The sequence below is a fragment of the Cavia porcellus genome, unplaced genomic scaffold (genome assembly GCF_034190915.1).
Source record: "Cavia porcellus strain 051 isolate PalLab524CR breed Dunkin Hartley unplaced genomic scaffold, mCavPor4.1 scaffold_6, whole genome shotgun sequence".
NCBI lineage: Eukaryota > Metazoa > Chordata > Mammalia > Rodentia > Caviidae > Cavia > Cavia porcellus.
The window spans coordinates 33,029,908-33,046,780 of record NW_026947489.1 but is presented as its reverse complement, the minus strand read 5'-3'; the positions used below and the strand labels follow the sequence as shown (position 1 = coordinate 33,046,780).

The following is a 16,873-nucleotide window of genomic DNA, read 5'->3' as shown; positions in this document are numbered from 1 at the left end:
TCAGCGCTATTTGCAATAGCAAGACACAGAGGGAGCTTCAGTGTCTGTCAACTGACTAATGGATAGAGAAAGTATACACAACAATGAAATGCCATTCATCCATAAAAAGAACTAAATTCTGTCATTTTTAACAACATGAATGGAATTGGAGATCATTATGTTAAGTGAAATAAGCCATCTAGAGACAAGGACTGTATAATCTTACCCATCTGTGGAATCCAAAAGTTGATCTCATAGAAGTTTGGAGTAGGATGGTTGTGAGCGGAGGCTACAATCGTACGGGGGATGGAGGAACAGGGCAGTGTTCATCGATGGGCTATAAGTTCTCCCAGTGGTTACACCAGGGAAAGGAGCTCTGCTGTGAGGTGGACATAGGTAACAACAATCTACTGTAAATTTCAAAAGCTAAGAGAAAGGATTCTGAAGACTTTTACCAGAAAGAAATAGTAAATATTTGCAGACATATACATATATGTATTTAACCTTATTAAATACCATGAAGATACACGCACACACACATATACACATGTATATATATATATTTAACCTGATTAAGTGCTCTGAAATATATAAATACATTAAAACTTCATGTTACCCCGTTAACATGCATAATTTTATATTTTCGTGTATCAGTTAAAAATAAATTGAATTAAAAATACCTATAGCACAGGATTGAGAATTTAGATTCAGATATTGTGTGTAAAAGACATTGGTATCTGACAGTTTTAATTACAAAATTATTGACAAAGCATGACAATAAACTTTAAAGTAACATTATAAAATGCATGAAAAGACTAGGGGGTACTATATAAAATTAAATGGGTTATTTCTGGATGACAGGATGCGTGACTTTTAGTTTCTCCATATATTTTAGTTTCCAATTTTTTTTCCATTAACATCAATTTTTCTACTAGTATAAGAGAGCAAATATTGTTTGGGCAACTTAAAATGAAAAATCCAATGCACTGATTTCTGGATATTTATATCTTATTTCACATATAGTAATTTAGATAAACTAAGATTATATACTGCTATTTAAAATGTCACTCTTCATGTAGCAGAAAAGACTCAAATACAGTCCAGGAGAGAGAACCCACCGCACTGAGTGAGAGCCATCCTCTGAGGATTTGGTTTCTGGAGCAGCACAGCGCTTAGAGATGACCTCGGTTTGTCCCTGGTGGAAAACAAACCGAAGCCCCAAGCAACTTCCGGGCTTCTCCAGTTTTGTTGCAGGGATGCTTGTAACAGTATTCATTTCCTCTTTTCTACTTAACTCTTTTCATTTTTGATTGACACATACTATTTGTACGTATTTTGGGATAGAATGCGATGTTTCTCTTCATACACACACTGTATACTGACACAATGAGGGAACTTCACATAGTCGTCTCCTTCAGGATGGCTCATATTTTGGGTGAGAACATTTCAGTTCCTCTCTTCCTATTTTGAAATAGACAAAGCAAGAATTATTAACCATTTCCACACTACATTAGAATTTATTCTCATTTTTTCCCCTGATAAAGCAAAGTGTGATGTAGGTCTTGAATTTCAACATAGACATTCCATGACAATTTTGTAGCTCACTTCATCTCTTCATCGGTGCTGGGGAGAAAAATCTTTAAATTAATCTGCCCTTCATTCAATTTGATGCTGCCTAAAACCACAGAATTTCCAGGAGATCTAGTCTACTCTAAAAGTGTCTGCCCTCCTCCTCTTGATTACATTAGAAACACCCCATATAGTAAAGTCTTTAGAAGTTTATTTTCTTCTCTTTTCATTAACACGGTTCAAGTATTCTTTTGGAAAAGATTTTGTGCTTCTGGTAACTGTTAAAAGTTTTTCTAGATCTTTGTCTTTCCCTGAATTTAAAGTGTCATGATGTAATTATCTAAAAGCTGATATTTCTTTCCCTGCGTCTTTCTACCATAGTCTTGCATATTAAGTTAACACATGAAGGAGATATTAAATGATGTAATTGATTTCTTAGGGCTGATGTAACAAATTTCCACAAACTGTATGGTTTAAAGTAACATATGTGTATTTTTCTTTCTCAGCTCTGGAAGCCAGGAACCTAAAAATCTCATTTACTGGGTTAAAGGTAAGGTTTTCAGGGTACCATGGTCCCTCTTGAGGCTCTGGGGTGGGGTGGGGGAGCTGTTCCCTATGTCTGGCAGCTTTTGGTGGCTGCCAGCACTCTTTAGCTTGTGGCCCCAAGAGTATCATCTCTGTCTCCTCCTTTCTGTTTGTGTCAAATCTTTGTTTCTCTTTTAGTCAGGACAACTATGATTGCATCTTGTGCTAACCTGGATCCTTTTCTATGTTCTCTTTTTTTTTCAGGGTCTCACTATAGGCTGGCCTTGAACTCACTTAACTCAGGCGAGGCTTGAACTCATGAGCCAATCCTCCAGCCTCAGCCTCTTGAGTACAGAGATTATAGGCATCAAACTCAGCTATCAAGATTCATTTCTTTCTTTCTTTCTTTCTTTCTTTCTTTCTTTCTTTCTTTCTTTTTCTTTCCTTTCTTTGTCTCCATCTCTTTCTTTCTTTCTCTTGCCTTCTCTGTTCTTTCTTTCTTTCTGAGACCCTTTCCTTAATTATCTCTCCAAAAGTCTTTCCATATAATCCAACATTACATGCTGGATTGGTCAGACTGTTACATGTTGGAGAGCCATTTCTCAACCTCCCACAGACGGCTTTCAAATTTGCATACATATTTATCATTCTAAATACTGGATTTTAAAATTCCATAGAAAGCATTGTAGTTTTCTATCAAAAGTAAAAGTACATTTGTGAGTATAGGTAGTCACAAAACAGTATTGAAAATTAATCTCTCTACAATTATCTCAAAGCACCACTTTGTTCTTATTGAAATTTAAAACACATTTTAGCCCAAATGATAGGAAGGCAAAAAATGAAATTGCTTCAAATATTTTCCTACTTTTTTGGGGTAAGACTGGAGAAATTGTCTTACATCTTTTTTGTTTTTGGTTTGCGCTTATTAAAAAAATGAGAAAATACTTAAACTCCTGTAGAATTGAAATATTACCTTTCAGAAATCATTTCACTTTGTGAATGAACAAACGAAGGTGCTTGTCAGTACAAGTTTGACCAATATCTAAGCTATCAAATTTCTATTAGAAGAGATATTTTTCAATGTCATAAGGAAATAACTTAGAAAGATAAAGGAAGCTTATCATGAGGCTTCCAGAGTAGAAACGGTTTTATAAACCAGGAAAGCAGTTGCTTACCTTCCTAGGGTAGATAGTCAGGGGCCCTTTAATTTAGTCCTGGATAGTCATATTTCACAAGAGCACTTGGGGCCATGTAGTTCTTTCTTAACACAGTTGCTTAGAGGTGAATTTAGTAGGATCTCAAACAGGTTTGAAAGGTTTGGAGAAGTAGAGAACGTGACATATTTTCTCGTTCTGGTGCTCCCTAAAATATGGAGTGAGTAATTCAGTAAATATAGTCCAGCAAAGCATCGACTGTGGAGTGTTACATGCAACTATAATCAGTGTTCAACAATACCTCCAGTTGGACCACTGTGCCTTATCTTCCAGGGTCCCTCAGTCACCTGAGTGAACGGCATCTCCTGAAGTAACGCTAAATATAAAATGTAGAGAAAAGGTGAACCTCCCCAAAGAAATCAGTGCAGTGATAATCATGTTCAATATGGCAGTTACGAAGTACATCAGTTTCCTATTGCTGCTGTAATAAACCACCACATGGAGTACAACAACTTAGTGTACTGTTACATAGGTTGTAAGTCTAAAAGTTAGTCTTACAAGGCTAAACCAGGATGTTAGTAGAGTTGCTTTCTGTAGCCTCCGGGGATCCCTCTTGGCCTTTTCCAGCCTTGAGGCTCTTTGTCTTCCTTGGCTGAGTGCCTGCTCCCTGTAGTGCCCTAACTCTGCTGTGTATTTCCCTTCTCCCATCTTTAACCCTCCTGTTGCTCTCTCGTAAGGATCGTGTGTTTAGGTTAGGCTCATCCTGACCATCAAGAAAAATCTTCCCATTGCAGGATTCTTAATCACTTGTGAGAAGTCCCTTTTGTTTTTTGAGGTAAAACATTCATGATTGGAGTTTAAAACATAATGATTTTGAGGGGCTATTTTTCTGTGTACCACAAAAGTCAATATTTATTAAGAGTCTCACATTTTTAATCATAGGAAATGGACAATGTATGTCTTTTCATTTTTCTAAGTAAACTTAAGGAAATCTGGGCTAAGTGTGTGTGGAGGCTCCCACAGTGAAATGTGTTTTGATGTTTCCACAGCAGATGTATCACCCAGGGATACTCTGCAAACAGCAGGAGCCTCTTACCCACTTTCTCTTCTGACTTAGAATTCATCTTCTCGCCAGCTGCCTGCTCTAAACTACAGTGAGCTCTCAGTTTATGGTCCTCTCAAGCTGAAATCTGTTACACTAGTACAAGAATCACAAAACTTATGTAAATCAATAATTGCAATGTATATGACAACAGAAATTCATAGTATGCCCAGAGTGGTGTTCATACGTGCATAGCATGCTGTCTACCCTGTGAACATATGCAATGTAACTCATGTACATATATGGATAGGTTATCTTTATGGCTTTATAGATTATAGATATAATAATTTATAAAGTTAATAAAAGAACTCCATGTTGAAATCCTCCAGATTATGTCGTGAATATCGTAGGCGTTTCGTGGGTCATCTACAAGATAACGCAACTGAGCAAGGCTGGGTCACTTTTCCCAGAGATTTCTTTCTTTGCTGTGTCAGAAACCAGAAATAGACTGTAGCTGACTGCTTTAGAAGTTTTACTTTCTGTTAATTTTAGTGCCTATTTCTATCTTAGTGTTAAAAGTCCTAATTAATGCTTGTGGTGTTTAGTATTTGATTGACTTTGCAGGCCTAAGGGCCAGTAGTCTGGGCATCTACTTGGAGGATAACAATATGCAGTATAGCAACTATGGGGACTTCCTTTGGAAGAAAGTAGCTATTGTTAATTCCCTATTATTTTATTTTATTTTTAGTTTTTAGTTTTTGGTACCGGGGATTGAACTTATGATCTTGTGGTTGCCAGGCAGGCACTTACACCACTGAGCTAAACCCCTGGCCCCTGTTATCTTACTTTAATGTCCTGTGTTACTTTCACTGCTTTGTTTTGTTTAGTTTTATTCTGTTTGGTTCTGTTTGATTTTATTATATCTGATGGTATGGGCAGCTATTTCAAAGCCAATAAGATACATTATGGTTGCCATTGTTGATTTCCTATTGCCTTGTTTTGAAGTCCAGTATTGCTATCATTGTTTTGTTTTGATTGGTTTTATTTGTTCTGTTTAGTTTGATCTTATTATGTGTGATGGTATGGGCAGCTATTTCAAAGACAATAAGATACATTATGGTTGCCATTGTTGATTTCCTATTGCCTTGTTTTGAAGTCCTGTATTGCTGTCATTGTTTTGTTTTGATTGGTTTTATTTGTTCTGTTTAGTTTGATCTCATTATATGTGATGGTATGGGCAGCTATCTTGAAGATAACAAGAGGCATTATAATAGCCATTGTTGATGTCTTATTATCTACTTTTGAAGTTCTATATTTTTTTCACTGCTTTGACTAGACTTTCTCTGTTTTACTTTGTTTGGTTTTATTATTTCTAAAATAAAAAAGAAGAAAAGTTAATCACAATATTGTTTTTTGTCTACACTATTTTAGGGTTTGCATGAATCAATCATTTATTCGTTCATCAAGGAAGTTTTGAGCACCTGTCATGTCAAGTCTGTGTGGAAGGCAGGAGACACAGTGGTAAACAAGGAAGATGAAATGTCTGCTTTTCCAAAATGTAGTCTCTTGGTGGGAGTTGGGAAATAGTAATTATTTATGTTGTACCAACAGCAGCTCAGTATACAGGTGATCATGATATGTGTAGCTCAAAGAGAGTACTCATGAGAATGCCAAGAAGGCAGTTTATTCCAGTCAGGAGATGAGAGAGGTTCAACCTAAGACATTCTTTTCTACTATATCTGTCTGTCTAAACCTTTGAGTTACATTTTTTTTCTACTTTGTGTTTTTGTGCAAATTCTATTTTTTGATGGCTTCAATAAACAAAGTTCTGCAGTCATTCGAGAAATTTCTGTAGTGCTCATTTTCTTCCAGGGATTTTGTTCATATTGGCTTTGCAAGAACAGTTAAAGTGTGATGGGATATTTGTTTTTGGCAATTTATGAGCCTTTCTTTATCTACTGAGTTTGTTCTGTAAATTTAGACTCAGTTTGGGAGGTTTGGTTTTCAACTAAGTTTCCACTACAGCTCTCCAGCCAGCAGATTTTATGGCACAGAGTTCTGATGTGGGCACTGCCACGCTTTGCCTTGGGAAGACCCATTTCCAACAGGCAGAGAACAAGACAAAGCCAATCAATTTTCATGCTCAAATACGCACTCACTCTTTGATGGGATGATCTCACTGAATTTACTAAATCAGGACAATTTAGTAACTCTACTCAGTTTTTTAAATAATGTTTTCATGACATTTCCAGTAATTATAATCACCTCCTAATAAATTTCAATTGATGAATGACTCCCTAGAAATTGCTGTAATAATATTTTGCCATTGTCTAAAAATTTAAAGGGACAGATGTATGCTTGATTTTGGTAAGTTTCATGCAAATCTCCATGAAAGAGTATTTTTGTTATATTTGGAAATACTGTATTTGTGGGATTATGGGATAGAAAGTACCATCATGTTTCACTGTGAAAGGCATTTACATCCCTTAATATTAGGAAACACTGTTACTACCTTGACACAGAACAGAGTGCCATCAATTTCCATTTAGCCATCCAGTAGGGAAGACTCTATTTTTACCGCTTAAAATGTTTGGCTGGATCTGAATCTCAGTCCTGCTTATATCAGCTCTGACTCTTTAAAAATATTCAATCCCTCTAATGCTTTCTTTGAGAGAAAAATAATCATTCCCATTGTTGTGAGGATTTAACAGGATATGCATTGCATAGTGTCTGGCATGTTGTATAAAGGTAAACATTGATGGCTATTATTTATCCTGAATGTTATATCAGATGCTGGCTAGTTTGTACATGGGAGACCTCACAAACGGAGAGATCATAGTGTTAGCAAAGTGACACGTAGCACCAAGCAAATAATCCTTGCTGTATGGAGAGATGGTAAAGATTGACAAGAGCTGTCTGGGATAAAAAGTTGGAGGGAGAGAGTGGTGGATTTGTGGGTTTAGTAATGTTCCATGGACCAAGTGATTTTGTGTGAATTCAGAAAGAACAAAAATATTTTGCTAGTGGAACAGAAGGGAAAGAGCTTAATAAGGAGGGAAATTAGAAAAAGTCATGGACAAACACGGAGGTACACAGAGAATGACAAGGGCACAGTGGGCTTCTGACATTGAGCATGTGATGGGCAAGGTTTTACACAAAGGTAAGTTAAGGACATAGCAGTGAAGTCCTTGTTCAGCACTCAAATCCAAGCAGATGAGATATTGCTGAAAAGGGATTCCTGTTAGTTGAAGTGCTTCAATGACAGCATATATCATGAGGGCTAAGTCTATGTATTTCCATTTGTCAGCTCCATCAAACTACCAAAATAGTCTCTCATTCTTAGCTATACCTTACATACATTATTCAGTGTGCCAAGATGCAATTTTTTTCATTTTCGGGGCAGGGTCTTCTTAGATCATACATTTTCTCCAGAATGTGCATCCCTCAAACTGAAAGTAATCTCAGTATATACTGCCAAAATCATGTGAAATACAATCTCATTTTTCCAACTCTAAAGAAATTGTGAAGAAAGTCAAGCTTATCTTTCACTTTCTCATTTCTTATTAATTCATCTCAACCTATATATAGAATTTAAAATATACCTTGAATCTCATCACTTCCATATCTCACTCTAGTCAAAATCATCATTTCTTAGTCTGATAGAGCAACTGGTGTGCCCGCTGATCTGCTTTATGTTCTTGTTTTTTTTTTTTAATTTTATTTAAAAGGAAAAAGAGAAAAAACAAAACAAAACAAGTGTAAGGGTACAAGTAATACAGAACTACAAAAAAAAAAAACAGTAAGAAATCACCGGTTAATAGATTATATATTATCATCTTAGAGATAGTTGCTCAAATCACAGTATCAAAACATACAAAATGGACACTCAAACAGTGAGGCTGCAAACAGTTGTGTTCAATGATCCAACCAAAAACATTAATATGGTCAGCTATTTAACACCCCTAAACACTCTTGCTGTTGTATCATTTAGAACTCTTTTTTCCCCCCTCTCTTTTTTACAACAAAATTTACACATTTTGGGTTTTATTACTCCTTAGTTCTTATTACTTTTTTTGGGGGGGAGAGAATAAAGTCAAATATGGCAGAACAAAGCTGTCAGTCAAACCAAGGATAGACATAGCACATGATGTAAAACAGAGTACATGGTTATCAACAATGGTTGTCAACAATGTCTCTTGTTTCCTTAAAAAGAATTGTCTATCTCAATATATATTATAAAGTTGAACAAAACAGTAGAGAACAAGACCAATAAAACTTAAGCATTGTAAACATTACAGGACTTCCAAAAGAGACAATAGTCAAACCAGAATGGGCATCTTAGTGAATCTTATTGCCTTCAAAGTAGTTGCCTATCCCCTCAAACTTGATACTAATTATACAGAATGGAACAGAGTCTAATAAGTCAAAACAAGATAGTGGGAGTATTACAGGACTTCAAAACAAGTTAATAGGAAATCAAAAAAGTTTCTATTATATACCCTGCTAATTTTTTAAATTTTTCCCCTTAATTAAAAAAACATAAAAAATAACTAAATAATTTTTTAATGAATAAGGCAGAGATTGAGATAAAACAGGACATAACAATATAACAATACAGCTCAAAGCATGACTGTTTCAGCAACCTAGTGGTTCACCACCAAATAACCCGACTTAATAGTAGCTACCATAGTGTCTGTCGTTTTCCTTGAAATATTTGAATAAAACTTCATATACTATAGCTTCAAGTATTTCCATATCAAGAAGCCCAGAATAAAGCCTTTCTAATTAATGAGTGAAAACTTTATAAGGCTTCAAGGCCACCTAATGGGGAATCATGATTACCACATATTTTTATATATTTGAATCATTACTTACATTAGGGAAACTATTCGGTATTCATACATGCGAGATTGATTTATTTCACTTATGAGTATGGTCTCAAGCTGCACCCATTTATTGATAAATATCTCAATGTGATCCTTCTTTGTAGCTGAATAATACTCCATTGTATAGAAATACCACAACTTTTTAATCCATTCCTCAGTTCATGGACACTTGGGTTGTTTCCAAGATCTGGCGATTACAAATTGTGCTGCTATAAACATAGGTGCACATATATCACTGTGGTACGATGCTTTCAGTTCTTCTGGGAATATGCCTAGAAGTGGAATAGCTGGAATAAATGGGACTTCCAATCCCAGCTTTTTGAGAAATCTCCAGACTGACCTCCACAAAGGCTGCACCATTCTACACTCCCACCGACAGTGTAGGAGAGTTCCTTTTTCCCCACAGCCTCTCCAGCATTTGTTGTTGTTGGTTTTCTTGATCCTGGCCATTCTTTCAGGAGTGAGATGGTATCTCAGTGTGGTTTTAATTTGCATTTCTCTAATGACTAATGATGATGAACATTATTTCATGTATTTATTTGCCATTTGCATTTCTTCATCTGAGAAGTGCGTGTTCATCTCAGATGCCCATTTTTGGATTGGATCTTTGAATTTTGGGGGTCTGAGTTTTTTTTAATTCTTTATATGTTTTAGACAAGAGTTTCTTGTCTGAGACAGAGTTCATTAAAATCTTCTCCCAGTTTGTGGGTTTTCTTTTTACCATGCTGGAGATTTGTTTTGACATGCAGAAACTTTTTAATAAGAAGTGGTCCCAACTATTGATTCTGGGAAGTATTTCCTGTGCGGTTTGAGTCCTGTTCATAAATTCTCTACCTACTCCTATGTCTCCAAGGTTTCTACCCAATTTGTCTTCCAATAGATTTAGTGTTTCTGTTTTAATATTCAGATCTTTGACCCATTTAGATTTTAATTTAGTACATGGTGATAGACATGGGTCTAGCTTTAGTTTTCGGCAAGTGGAGAGCCAGTTTTTCCAGCACCATTTATTAAAGAGACTGTCGTTCTTCCAGTGAACCTGCTTGGCTCCTTTATCAAAGATAAGGTGTTTGAGTGTGTTTGTAGTTGTGGTTGTATCTTCTAATCTATTCCATTGATCTTTGGCTCTGTTTTTATTCCAATACCATGCTGATTTTACTACTGTTGCTTTGTAGTATAACTTCAAGTCAGGGATTGTGATGCCTCCTGCTTTGTCTTTGCTGCTTAGAATTGCCTTTGCTATTCTAGATCTCTTCTGGTTCCAGATGAAATTTAGGAGTGATTTCTCTAGATCTATAAGGTATGTTGATGGTATTTTTATTGGGATTGCATTGAATCTGTATAACAGTTTTGGGAGAATGGCCATTTTCACAATGTTTGTTCTTCCTATACATGAGCAAGGGATGTCTTTCCATTTTCTGAGATCATCTTCAATTTCTTTTTTCAGTGTATTATAATTTTCACTGTATAAATCTTTCACTTCTTTTGTAAGAGTAATTCCTAAATATTTCATTTTTTTGCTTGCTAATGTGAAGAGTGTAGTTTCTCTTATTTCCCTCTCTGTGATTTTGTTGTTTGTGTATAGGAATGCTATTGATTTCTGAGTATTGATTTTGTATCCAACCACATTACTGAATTTATTTATTGTATCTAAGAGTCTTTCAATGGAGTTTAGGGGGTCTTCTATGTAGAGTATCATGTCATCTGCAAACAATGATAACTTAACTTCTTCTTTTCCTATCTTTACCCCTTTTATTTCTCTTTCTTGCCTAATTGCTCTGGCTAGTACTTCCAGTACTATATTAAATAGGAGTGGTGATAAAGGACATCCTTGTCTTGTGCCTGATTTTAAAGTAAAGGCTTTCAATTTTTGGCCATTTAGTATGATGCTGGCTGTTGGTTTGTCATAAATGGCCTTTATTATATTGAGGTAAAGACCATCTATTCCAATTTTCTATAAAGTTCTTATCATGAATGAGTGTTGGACCTTATCAAAGGCTTTTTCTGCATCTATAGAAATGATCATGTGATTCTTACTTTTGGCTTTATTGATATGGTGGATTACATTTATTAATTTGCGTATGTTGAACCATCCCTGCATTCCTGGGATGAATCCCACTTGGTCATGGTGTATAATCTTCTTGATGGTTTGCTGCATCCTATTTGCCAATATTTTATTGAGGATTTTTGCATCTGTGTTCATTAGGGAGATCGGTCTATAGTTCTCTTTTTTAGTTGGGTCTTTCTCAGGTTTTGGTACTAGAGTAATATTTGCTTCCAGGAATGACTTAGGAAGGATTGCTTCCCTTTCAATTTCATTGAATAGTTTGAGGAATGTCAGCCTTAGGTCTTCTTTGTATTTCTTGTAGAATTCTGCAGTGAATCCATCTGGGCCTGGGCTCTTCTTTGTAGGTAAGGACTTAATTACATTTTCAATTTCATTAACAGAGATTGGGTTATTCAACAGTTTTACATCCTCCTGATCTAGCTTTGGTACTTCATATGTTTCTAAGAATCTGTCTATTTCTTCTGTGTTATCAAACTTTTGAGAGTAGAGGATTTTGAAATAGGTGTTGATGATCTTCTGTATTTATATTGGGTCTGTAGTGATTTCACCATTTTCATTTCTTATTGCATGAATTTGAGCTTTTTCTTCCCTTTTTAAAATAAGATTGGCTAAGGATTTATCTATTTGATTTATTCTTTCAAAGAACCAACTCTTTGATTTCATTGATTCTTTGGATTGTTTTCTTAGTCTCCATTACATTGATTTCTGCTCTGATTTTTATAATTTCCTCTCTTCTTTTGGCTTTGGGCTTGACTTGCTCTTCTTTTTCTAGCTGTTTGAGGTGTAGCATCAAGTTATTTACTTGTATTCGTTCTGTTTTCCTGATGTGGGAACTCAGTGCAATAAATTTTCCTCTGAGGACGGCTTTCATTGCATCCCACAAATTCCGGTAAGTTGTATCTGCATTTTCATTTTCTTTTAGGTATTGTTTAATTTCTTCTTTAATCTCTTCTGTGACCCACTGATTACTCAAGAGTGTTTTATTCAGTTTCCATGTGTTTGTGAGATTTTTGCAGTATCTTTTATCATTAATTTCTAATTTCAGAGCGCTATGATCCAAGAACATGCAAGGGATGATTTCAACTCTTTTGCATTTGTTTAAATATGTTTTGTGAGCTAATATATGGTCTGTTTTAGAGAATGATCCATGTACTGCTGAGAAGAATGTGTATTCTGATGTTGTTGGGTGGAACATTCTGTATATGTCTATCAAATCCATTTGTTCGCAGGTGTGATTCAGTTCTGTTATTTCTTTGCTCATTTTCTGTCTGGTTGATCTGTCCCTTGGTGTCAATGGTGTATTGAGGTCCCTATTACAATTGTGTTACTGATAATTTGAGTTTTCATTTCTGTTAATAGTTGTTTTATATAACTGGGTGCTCTGGCGTTTGGTGCATATATATTTAATATAGTTATCTCTTCCACTTGGAGTTTTCTCCTTATGAGTATGTAGTGACCTTCTTTGTCCTTTATGGTCATTGTTGGTTTAAAGTTCACATTGTTTGCAAACAGAATGGCTACTCTTGCCTTTTTTTGGATTCCTGCTGCATGAAGTATTGTTTTCCATCCTTTGACTTGCAGTATGTGAGTATCCTTCTGGGTTAGATGGGTTTCCTGTAAACAGCATATGGTTGGATTTTGTTTCTTGATCCATTCTGCTAGTCTGTTTCTTTTGATTGGTGCATTGAGACCATTTACATTAATGGTTATTACTGTTAAATGCTGGTTTATTGTTGACATGTTATCTCTCTGCTGTTGCATCTTTATCTTTCTGTTCTGTTTAATTATCTGCTTTGCTTAGTGGTTTTTCCCTTTGTGTATCTAAACTGTCTTTCAATATTTTTTGCAGGGTTGGTTTGGTGTTCATGAAGTTCTTCAGCTGTTCTTTGTCATGGAAGTATCGTATTTCACCATCAATTTTGAATGATAGTTTTGCAGGATACATCAGTCTAGGTTGGAAATCATTTTGCTTTAGGATCTGTAATACTTTGCTCCATGCTCTTCTTGACTTTATTGTTTGTGCTGAGAAGTCTGCTGTGATTCTGATAGGTTTTCCTTTATAAGTGATCTGTCTTTTCTCTCTGACAGCTTTTAATAATCTATTCTTGTGTTGGATTTCTGGGATGGTGATTATTATACGTCTGGGTGTAGTTTTATTTTGGTTATGACTGTTTGGAGTTCTATATGCTTCACTGATCCTGATGTCAGTTTCTGATCTCATGCTTGGGAAATTTTCAGCTATTACTTTTCTAAATGTCTCTTGACATTCTTTATGCTGTCTCCTTCTTTTTCATTAATCCCTGTCATTCTTATGTTATTTTTCTTTGCATCATCTTGCAGTTGTTGAATTGTTGTTTCCTGATTCCTTGTTATTTTTAAAAGATCCTTCCTTTCCTGTTCACTAGCTGCAATCCTGTCTTCAAGGTCTGAAATTCTATCTTCACTTTCATTAAGGCAGTTTTTATAACTTTCAGTGGAGTTTTTTATTTCCTGTATATCTCTGTGCATCTGCATTATGTATTCTGTTTGTTTCTTATATTGCTCGTCTAGGGATTCTATCTTTTTGTTTAGTTCCTCCAATTTTTTATCTGTGTTTTCTTTAGATATATTCAGAATCTCTTTCATTTCTTTTATCATTTCATCTTTTACCTGGGAGATTATTTCAAGTTTGAATTTCTTTAACGCTTCCTGGAGTTGCTTGTTAATTCCAGTAGCTATTGTGTCCGATATTTGAGGTGAATGGCATATATTTTCTTCTATATACATTGCTCCTAGGGTTTCTTGAGATGGGCTGGAGGTTTGAGGTTGTAATTTGGTCTTTCGTTTTGTCATTTTCCTATATTTCTGTGTTTCAAGTGTTATTTGAAAGCTTCCTCAGGGTCTTTTGGAAATCCCCTTCTATGTTTGCAGCTCCTGAGACTCTGGCACCCCGTTACCCCAAGCCTCTGGGCCTGCAGAACCAATGGCCCTCCTCTGCCTGTTCAGAACTCTGCAGTTCCAGATAAGCTGGGCCTCAGGGACACTGTGCGCCCACCTGCCCTTTGGAAGCTCCACAGCTCTCTAAGCGCAGCTGGGATGCGGAGGTGGATGTAGCCTCCTCAAACCCGCCTCTCCACTTCACTGCACCTGGAATCCTGGAGGGTCCCAAACTGTCTGGGCTTTGGGCAGAGTGTGCTGAGCACTCACCACTGGCCGTGGTGCCTCTGGAACCTGCTATCCTCCCCTGCTTGCTGAGATATCCCCAGTCCTCCAGACACAGGGGGAGGCTGATGCAGGTGCCCCAGATCCGCCCAGCCCCTCCTCCGCACACCAATGGTGAGGTGCGGGAGTTCCAAACAGGCTGGGCTCAGGGGATAGCGTGCGCCCGCCCACTTGTTGGAAGCTCCACAGTTCTCCAAGTGCCGCTCCACAGTTCTCCAAGTGCCTTTATTCTTGTTTTTCTATTGTGTTTTCCCATAAATACTCAGCCGATCTGAGTACCATACTCAGCACCACTGATGGGTTATAACTCTGGCTTTTCCTTTCCAGAGTCATCCTATCCCACTTAAGCTCAGATCCAAAGCTTTTACCTTGGGCTCTTGTCCCATCTGCAGCTTCATTCACAGGCCCATGGCTGGTCTCTGCTGTTATTTGAACATTCAAAAATCCTGGCCCACTTCTCATTCCTAAACAAGAATCTTGAATTTGCTGCTCAATTTCCCTTAGATGCTCATAGCTTAGACACTAGGAAAGGCTGGGCCCTCACTTCACTGAGGTCTTTCATTTCAGGAACTTTTGACAAAACATTTAAAATTACATTCCTTCCACCACCAGTTTCACATATATGATGATTTTTGGTACAACTCATCATTTTAAATAGGATTCATTTGTTCATTATGTGCCTTATTCTCTGCTCCTCCCCACCAGAACACAAGCCCTATGAAGGCATGGATTTTGTGTTACTTCCTGCTGTATATATGGGTCTATCCCTTAGACTACTGTAGATGTTTCTAAAGTATTAGTGAAGTCTTTTGAATGCTACTTGTCTCTTTTATTTATCCTCTCTCTTAGTTACTTTCTCATTTCTGGGACACTTTGCCTGACAACCACACTTTAAAGAAGAAAGGTTAATTTTGGCCAACAGTGTAGTCTTTAGTTGCATGCCTCCAAGGCAGAAATGGCATGGCAGAAAGGCATAGCACAGAAGAATCACCTTGTCATGGTGGCCACCTAACAGTGACGGGGAGCAGCAGCACACTCTGTAAGTCAGGCCCCCAGGGTCCCACCTCCAGTCAGGCCCTACCGCCTGACTGCAAGTCAGCACGGGTCACCAAGCTTTTCTTGCCTTTGGAAGCCCCAGTCTCTGAGCACACTGGACTCTGCGGAAAGATGTCAGATTTAAACTATTAAAGCTGTCTATTTTTATATCACCTACCTAACCACCAAGTTTTTCACGGAGGTCACAGGCAGTCTGAGCCTCGCCTTCCCTCTTTTTCCAAAAATACTTTGTATGTTAAAATGAAAAGTGTGTTCTGGGTGGGCACTCTGATTGGAGAGCTTTTTCTCACTGTAGGACTGAAATACAACTCTTCAGAAATGAGATGTTTAAACTTTTCTTTTTGGAAAGTAATGGCCAGCTTATCCTCAATAGTACAATGGTTCCTAGTAAAGAAAAAGTATTACCATCCCAATAATTCTTTTTTCATGGTTCTGGGATTGAATTCAGATTGTTCTTAGACATTTCCAGACCACTCTTCTCTATTTTGAGATATGTTCTCACTAAATTACAGCACTAAGTTGTTCAGGCTGAGCTCAAAATTGTGATCCTCTTGCCTCAGCCTCCCAGAGTGCTGAGATTGCAAGAGTGCACCACAATGCCCCACTTCAATTCTTTATATTTTACTCTAAAAATGTTTTCTAAATAATTAGAATAACTAGTGGAGCTGTGGATTGATTAGTGCTATGGACTGAACCTTTATCTCTTCCTTCACATTCATATATTGAAACCTAATCCCATTGCCGTGGTGTTTAGAGATAGAGTGTTTGGGAGGTTATTAGTTCAATGCAGACACAGAATTCACATTATTTTCAAGTGCATCTAGAACATATTCAAATGTAGATCATATTCTGGATCATGTAACAGTGTGTTTCTGAACAAAAATTTTAATTAGAAATCAATTGCAGAAATATTTCTTCAAACTCTATCTTTGAACATTAAACAACAAAAGTATGAATAACCAGAAGGCAAAATAAGCACAGAGAATTATATTTTAAGTTTAAGAAAAATAAATTATAGCATATAGAAATTTGTTTAATGTTGCTAAATCAGGTTTCTTACAGAAAGTTAAAGCAGTAAATACTCATTTTAACAAAGAAGAAAGGACTTAAATCAATGACTGAAACATTTAAGAAACTAGTAAAAGAGAAGTGAATTAAATCTACAGTACTTAGAAAAAAGGAAATAATATTAAATAATGGTTCTGAAACTAAAGAATTAGAAAACAGAAAAATAATACAGAAGAATAATGAAAAAAAAAACCTTTTCTTGAAGAAATCAATGAAATTGATAAACCTTGGTAAACTGATAAAGAAAAGAAACTAAATATGCCAACAGTGGAGAGCAAAAATGGAGAGCATTATGGATCCTTCAGACTTAATTAAAACAGGAATAATT

The 16,873-nt window shown here is 36.5% G+C and overlaps 1 long non-coding RNA gene across 1 annotated transcript in view; it reads right to left on the bottom strand.

Annotated features, from left to right (window-relative positions):
• Positions 1 to 202: 202 nt before the first annotated feature.
• LOC134476246 (uncharacterized) overlaps positions 203 to 16,873 on the bottom strand; it is a 45,441-nt gene continuing 28,770 nt past the window's right edge. The window contains exons 2-4 of the long non-coding RNA XR_010047825.1: positions 3,249 to 3,435; positions 1,098 to 1,440; positions 203 to 358 (exon numbers count right to left, since the gene is read on the bottom strand). This is a non-coding gene — a long non-coding RNA (uncharacterized LOC134476246). The remainder of the gene's footprint in view (positions 359 to 1,097; positions 1,441 to 3,248; positions 3,436 to 16,873) is intronic.